This window comes from Biomphalaria glabrata, chromosome 12 (assembly GCF_947242115.1).
Source record: "Biomphalaria glabrata chromosome 12, xgBioGlab47.1, whole genome shotgun sequence".
NCBI lineage: Eukaryota > Metazoa > Mollusca > Gastropoda > Planorbidae > Biomphalaria > Biomphalaria glabrata.
This window is the reverse complement of record NC_074722.1, coordinates 3,785,260-3,792,388: the sequence shown is the minus strand read 5'-3', so window position 1 is coordinate 3,792,388 and position 7,129 is coordinate 3,785,260. Positions and strand designations below refer to the sequence as shown.

The window sequence follows — 7,129 nt, the reverse complement described above, 5'->3', positions numbered from 1 at the left end:
AATGTAAAAATAGAATAAAAATCAAGTTGAAGGTTATAAGAAAGTGAGTCATGGGTGGAGCATGATGTGACGTAATGATTTCTAGAAGGTTCTATGAAAAAAGGTATAAAAGGCGGGAGAAGCTTAGTTAGGAGAGTAAGAGGTTTGGGAGTTAAGAACGTTAGGTCTACAACTCTCTAATTCAAAGTAAACAGTGTATTTGTACATCATTATTGTATCCTGTATGTTTTACCTTTGAGTTTGAAAGCATTAAACTCAAGAAAAGTTAATCAGCATTGTAATCACTGCATTGTTTCTTACAGAGGTTTTGAACTAGAATTACGGCACCTCCGAATCCGCATGTGTCGTGTAATTTTGGAGGAAATATTACGCAAGTCTTTAAATAAACATTGTTGAAATGAATCACAATGAGGATAGCACACAAAATATACTTTGTCTCCCTTGATATATGTCTGTACTATGAAAGATAGCCCTTCCGAATGCTCATCGTATCAGGGGAATTAATCATGATAAAAACAAAGATTTTTTTTTTAAATCTATTTAGAGTAAATCCTCTCTGTTATAAATATAGAACTTTAAATATTTTTACAAATTTTTTTATTAACATGTTGTTGTTTTTTAAAAATGTGTGATATTTGCATATAAATCGTCAACATCTCCCGTAAAAAGTCCTGCATCATGAAGGGTAAACTCTGACCCATTTAAAGGTTTAATCCGCGCAACATGATTTTTATTAAAAAATAATTAAAAGCAAATTACCTTCACAGTGTAAAACTTGAAGTTTTCATTACCAGATTAAACTTTGGAGTGATGCCGTAGGCTCTATTGTTTATGATCTACTCAATATTGTTGTTCCATTATTTATAAGTAGGCCTAACCTAAACTCAAATTTTGTGTAAGTTATAGGACGCCTCTGAGTTTACCCAACTCTAATGGGTACCAATCGCTGTGCTGGCCTCTTGACACCCTGGTTAATCGTGGACCGCAGAAAGATGAGTTTACATAATATGTCCCATAGATCGCAAAGTCAGAGTTACGGGTTTTGCTGAATTCTTACTGAAGGGGAGGTATCCCTAGAGAAAATTGAGTTTTAGGTCTAGGATATCGATTTTTAACTAATAACATAATTAAGTAGATCAATCATTTTTCTTTACATTACAATCATTTTTATTGCTTAAATCTGTGTCTAAAACATGTTTTTTTAATGTTTTTGTAAGGGCTATGAGACAAAATCTTAATAAAATTTATACTTTAAAGTCATTTTTCTCAAAATGTTAGTTTTTGCACATGTCATTGTGCTTTACTAGGAATTTCTCCTAAACTACTTGATAGATTTTGATGAAATTTGAAACGCTTCTTAAGGACATCATTAACATTACTCGTACAATGAGTTTTTTTCAATATTTTATTTACTTTTTTTTTTAAAGTATTTTAAATTAATATTTATCCTGTTTTTTTTAGGTCTAAAAAATACTAAAAATTCAAAAATTTGTAAAAAATTTAACATACTTGAATCTTTAATTCTGACGTTGTATCAATTTAGAGGATTCTTTTTTCTTATCTTTTAATTCAATTTCATGTATTTCTGATCAATAGTTTTTACAAAATTCAGAGTTTTAATTTGTATACAATAAACAATATGGCCGCCGTTACCATGGCAACCATCATTCAAAAATATTTTTTTTAGCATTATTTATTTTAGATTTTCATTATATGTTACCATAACAAATTTCAAAGGCCTAGCTTCAGAAATAACAAAAATAAGATTTTCAGGGATACCTCCCCTGAAGCAAAAAAAAAAAAAAAAATAGGGGAAATATTCTGGATTTGTTTTTGTTGGGATTCTCAATAAAAAACTACCCGCGAACTGTAAAGATAATGATGGTGATGGTGAATTGGAAAGGAGATTTCAAGACTTTAGTGAATTGGTGAATTGGAAAGGAGATTTCAAGACTTTAGTGAATTGGTGAATTGGAAAGGAGATTTCAAGACTTTAGTGAATTGGTGAATTGGAAAGGAGATTTCAAGACTTTAGTGAATTGGTGAATTGGAAAGGAGATTTCAAGACTTTAGTGAATTGGTGAATTGGAAAGGAGATTTCAAGACTTTAGTGAATTGGTGAATTGGAAAGGAGATTTCAAGACTTTAGTGAATTGGTGAATTGGAAAGGAGACTTCAAGACTTTAGTGAATTGGTGAATTGGAAAGGAGACTTCAAGACTTTAGTGAATTGGTGAATTGGAAAAGAGATTTCAAGACTTTAGTGAATTGGTGAATTGGAAAAGAGATTTCAAGACTTTAGTGAATTGGTGAATTGGAAAAGAGATTTCAAGACTTTAGTGAATTGGTGAATTGGAAAGGAGATTTCAAGACTTTAGTGAATTGGTGAATTGGAAAGGAGACTTCAAGACTTTAGTGAATTGGTGAATTGGAAAGGAGACTTCAAGACTTTAGTGAATTGGTGAATTGGAAAAGAGATTTCAAGACTTTAGTGAATTGGTGAATTGGAAAAGAGATTTCAAGACTTTAGTGAATTGGTGAATTGGAAAAGAGATTTCAAGACTTTAGTGAATTGGTGAATTGGAAAAGAGATTTCAAGACTTTAGTGAATTGGTGAATTGGAAAAGAGATTTCAAGACTTTAGTGAATTGGTGAATTGGAAAGGAGACTTCAAGACTTTAGTGAATTGGTGAATTGTAAAGGAGACTTCAAGACTTTAGTGAATTGGTGAATTGGAAAAGAGATTTCAAGACTTTAGTGAATTGGTGAATTGGAAAAGAGATTTCAAGACTTTAGTGAATTGGTGAATTGGAAAAGAGATTTCAAGACTTTAGTGAATTGGTGAATTGGAAAAGAGATTTCAAGACTTTAGTGAATTGGTGAATTGGAAAAGAGATTTCAAGACTTTAGTGAATTGGTGAATTGGAAAAGAGATTTCAAGACTTTAGTGAATTGGTGAATTGGAAAGGAGACTTCAAGACTTTAGTGAATTGGTGAATTGTAAAGGAGACTTCAAGACTTTAGTGAATTGATGAATTGGAAAAGAGATTTCAAGACTTTAGTGAATTGGTGAATTGGAAAAGAGATTTCAAGACTTTAGTGAATTGGTGAATTGGAAAAGAGATTTCAAGACTTTAGTGAATTGGTGAATTGGAAAAGAGATTTCAAGACTTTAGTGAATTGGTGAATTGGAAAAGAGATTTCAAGACTTTAATGAATTGGTGAATTGGAAAGGAGATTTCAAGACTTTAGTGAATTGATGAATTAGAATAGAGATTTCAAGACTTTAGTGCTATTGAAAAACATTTAGATATTTTTAATTTTTTTATTGTTTCGTGTGGACAAATGGATCTATCATACCTTTAGGAAAGACCATTTCATGTCAAGGGTAATGAGCCTGTTACAATCTTTTGCACCTTCCTTTTTTTTCCTTATGTTGGCTTTCCATTACTTCCCTTGTCTGCCTCTCCCTCCTATGACCTGGAACTGTTCCCTGCAGAAATGTCTTTGCAAGTCCTGTGGAGTTGGTAGACTATCATGTAAGACGCCTTTAAGAGAAGAATAAGACATGTGTATGACCTTACAGACAAACGAGACATGTCAATGAAAAAATAATAAAAACTCTGTCGTCTGGAGGACTATCAATTGGTTACATAAAAACATAAAGCTGGCTTGCTCAGTTATTTCCCTTCAGTCGTTTGTGAAATTCCCTCCCTTAGCAAACGAAAAACATCAAACGTTGCTCAGGTATTCCGTAAACATAGATTAGAATCGAGGCGACACTTACAATCCTTGATAAACAATACGTTTCCCCCTTTGTGTTTTATCAGTTGATTCATGCTCGTAAGGGTGGAGCCTGTGGGTGGAGTTAGGGAACAGGGCTATGGCAATACAATAATAATAATAATTGTAATTTTTAACCTCGAGAAAATGTGTCTTACTATTGTACATTACTCATCTTAAGCTATCCCATAGTCCAGCGGTTCTCAACCTTTTTAGCTCCGCTACCCCCTAATACAGGGGTTCTCAACCTGTGGGTCGCGACCCCCTTGGGGGTCGATTGACGATTTGCCAGGGGTCGCCTAAGACCATCGAAAAAATTGATTGTTTTTGTCCATTCTTCTCTTGCTGGGTCTGTGTGCGGGGGGGGGGGGGGGTCGACGCAGAATGGGGGATGGTAAAAAGGGGTCGCCGAGCTTAAAAGGTTGAGATCCGCTGCCCTAATACAATTTCCCAGTAGGCGGCGACCCCCAATAATTTTTTGTGTGTTCATTTGTGATGTAGCTATTGTTATACCCTAGTTATCAAAAGGTATCTGATATCTATGATGTTCATTCCATTGCTAGAAACTAAACGCATACACAAATGTATTTAGTGTGAAATTAATTTGCGCTTAAATTACAAAAAAAAAAAAATGCATTTTTTATGACTTTCATTGATTTACTTTTCTAATGCTTGTTTTTAATAATCATGTTGCATACACAACTGACAATGATCAAATATTGTTAAGGTTGGAAAGCGTACAGTGTTTGATACAGTCAACTACATTGCTACAAAATTGTTGCGACAGTATTTTCAAACACGCTAAAGTTAGTGCAAAGGTTGAAATTGTTTTTATTTCACTAGATTAGGAGTTCACATTTTCTGGCTGAATTTTTTCTGTATTTAGACTTGATAACTAACAGTCAGAAAAAACATGTTTCGCAACGGTATGACGTTAGTTCGGCTTCCAACGTTCGGCAGATAAAAGTTCAGCCTTGTATCCTCTGGCAATGGATGGCTGCCTGGTCGTACGGTGCGCGCTGGACTGTCGTTCGGATCTATCGACGGTCGAGGGTTCAAACCCTGCCCGCTCCCATCCCCCGTCGTCCTGCGGGAGGTTTGGACTAGGAAGTAAACTATCTTCAACTCTGAAGGAACATCCGAAACATGTAAAACATTTTTTTTACAATGTATCCGTGTTCTTAGACTTGTATTTGTCAACCCCCCCTCCTTTTCCCACTTTTTATTTTATTTAATTGATACTTGACTTTCGTTTCATAATTTGTCTGATATTAATGTAATCTAAGTAATAGCCATTTCATCTCAATGTATATCAACTATGTTACAAACATGCTTGTTACAGCACGTTAGACCCCCAAAAAAATTATGAAAATAATATTTTTTCTATGGTGTTAGGCCACCCCTGGCATATGGTCATCCGATCCCCAAAGGGGTCGCGATCCACAGGTTGAGAACCCCTGCCTTAGTCTGTTGGACCGTTTGTTTGTTGTTGTTTTTTTTTTTTGGGGGGGGGGGGTGAGGGGCGAGATTGCAAAAGATCATCTTCGTGATAATAAAGCGTTTTTGTCGCTGACCTTTTTGTTGCGCGAGAAAGTCGCCCACATAACGACGTGCTAAAGCAGAAAGAGTTTCAATCATTCAGACACGAAAAAATCGAGAATAATCACGTTAGCGGACTTTTTCAAATGTCTTCTTCAAAAAAGTTTTGAGCCCACATTTGTTGAAGAAGCCTCTCGCGAAAACAGTAGAGGCTTTTAAACAGTTCATTATAAGATGAGGAAACGACGTCCCTCGCTTATAATATTGTTTGAACTATATTGGTAATTAAGTCATTTTACTTGGTCAGTGTTCAAACATTGATTGGAAACGACAAAGGATGGCCGCCTGGTCGTGCGGTTTGCGGGCTGGACTGTCGTTCGGATTTATCGACGGTCGAGGGTTCAAACTCTGCCCGCTCCCATCCCCCGTCGTCCTGCGGGAGGTTTGGACTAGGAAGTAAATTATCATCAACTCTGAAGGAACATCCGAAACATGTAAAATATTTTACAAACAAACAAACAAACATTCACTTGGTCAATGTTCAAACATTGATTGGAAAGGACAAAGAAAAGACAACTCTATTTCCCCTTGAAAAATAAATTGATATGCTTTATTCCCCCTCCTCCACACACACACACACACACACTGTTTTTGCCACAATATGGCCGCCAGGTGTCTCTCGTCATAAGATGTTATGTTTGATACAGCATTGAGAACTTAGTCTTAAAACATGAATTCATCAAAATAGCAATGACAACAATTGACAAATTTGAACAGACTGTTTGGTCTTCACAACTCAATGAAATTTAAAATTATTTTTTTTTATAATTATGTTTAAAACAGTTCAGTATTAATTTAAAAAATAAAATAATATCTTCTTGGAAATGCAATGTTCAGCACTGAAGCCACTGACCATTTGAATAATGAATGAGGTCAAACAATCAGCGTAAACATGACCAATATAGATCACCGTAGTTTTAGGGGATATAAACATTCTGGCAAAAATAAATATTTTACACTTTAATAGTGTTTGGCAAAAGGGCGACAAGCGATTATAACATAAAAATATTTAGAGACTGCTTCAGAAATGATCACGAGGGATAATTCTTTTAGTTCTCCGTTTTGAATATTTTCAAACACTTTTGCATTTCAATGTGTTTGTTTTACTAAACAAAATTGGTTGATGCTTGTATAAAAATACTTTTTATGCGTATTTTATAGCACCAATACAGTGTTTATTTGTCAAAAAGTAATTATCAAGGAAACACATATATTTTATTGGGCATTTTGCATTGCCGATAAGTTTTAAAAAAACACTTTTACAAAAATTAATTGCTTATTTTGATTTGATTTCAATTACACACATAATCAGAGATGTACGCTTATAGCAGTGTAATGACCTACTGATTATCAAAAATAAAGGGCTACCATAATTGAGAAAAGAAATATCAGTTCAACTCTCCATCATTCTCTCTACATTTGAAATCTGAAAGCCTTTGTCTCTGCTGAAGTAGACATTGTGGAACATTAAATTATAACGACTGCAACTTTAGTAGCTCTCGTCACATTGTTTCGTTGTTTTTTTTTGTGTTGTATATAAGATATCTTCTTATCTTATAAAATACAGACGTTACTTTAAAAAAAAGAAGATGATTACGTCCTACGCGTCATGCATCTAGTCATGATTTAAATTCTGCCAAGTCACTGGCTTTCCTGGCTAGCTCTGGCAACCCATTCCATGCTCTAATAGCACTAGGGAAGAAGGAGCATTTGTACAAATTTGTCCTAGCATATGGAACGAGGAAAGT

General features: G+C 34.7%; 1 protein-coding gene across 3 annotated transcripts in view; it reads left to right on the top strand.

Annotated features, from left to right (window-relative positions):
• The window catches only part of LOC106071027 (uncharacterized), a 49,542-nt gene that overhangs the window by 3,936 nt on the left and 38,477 nt on the right, over positions 1–7,129 (top strand). The window lies entirely within an intron of this gene.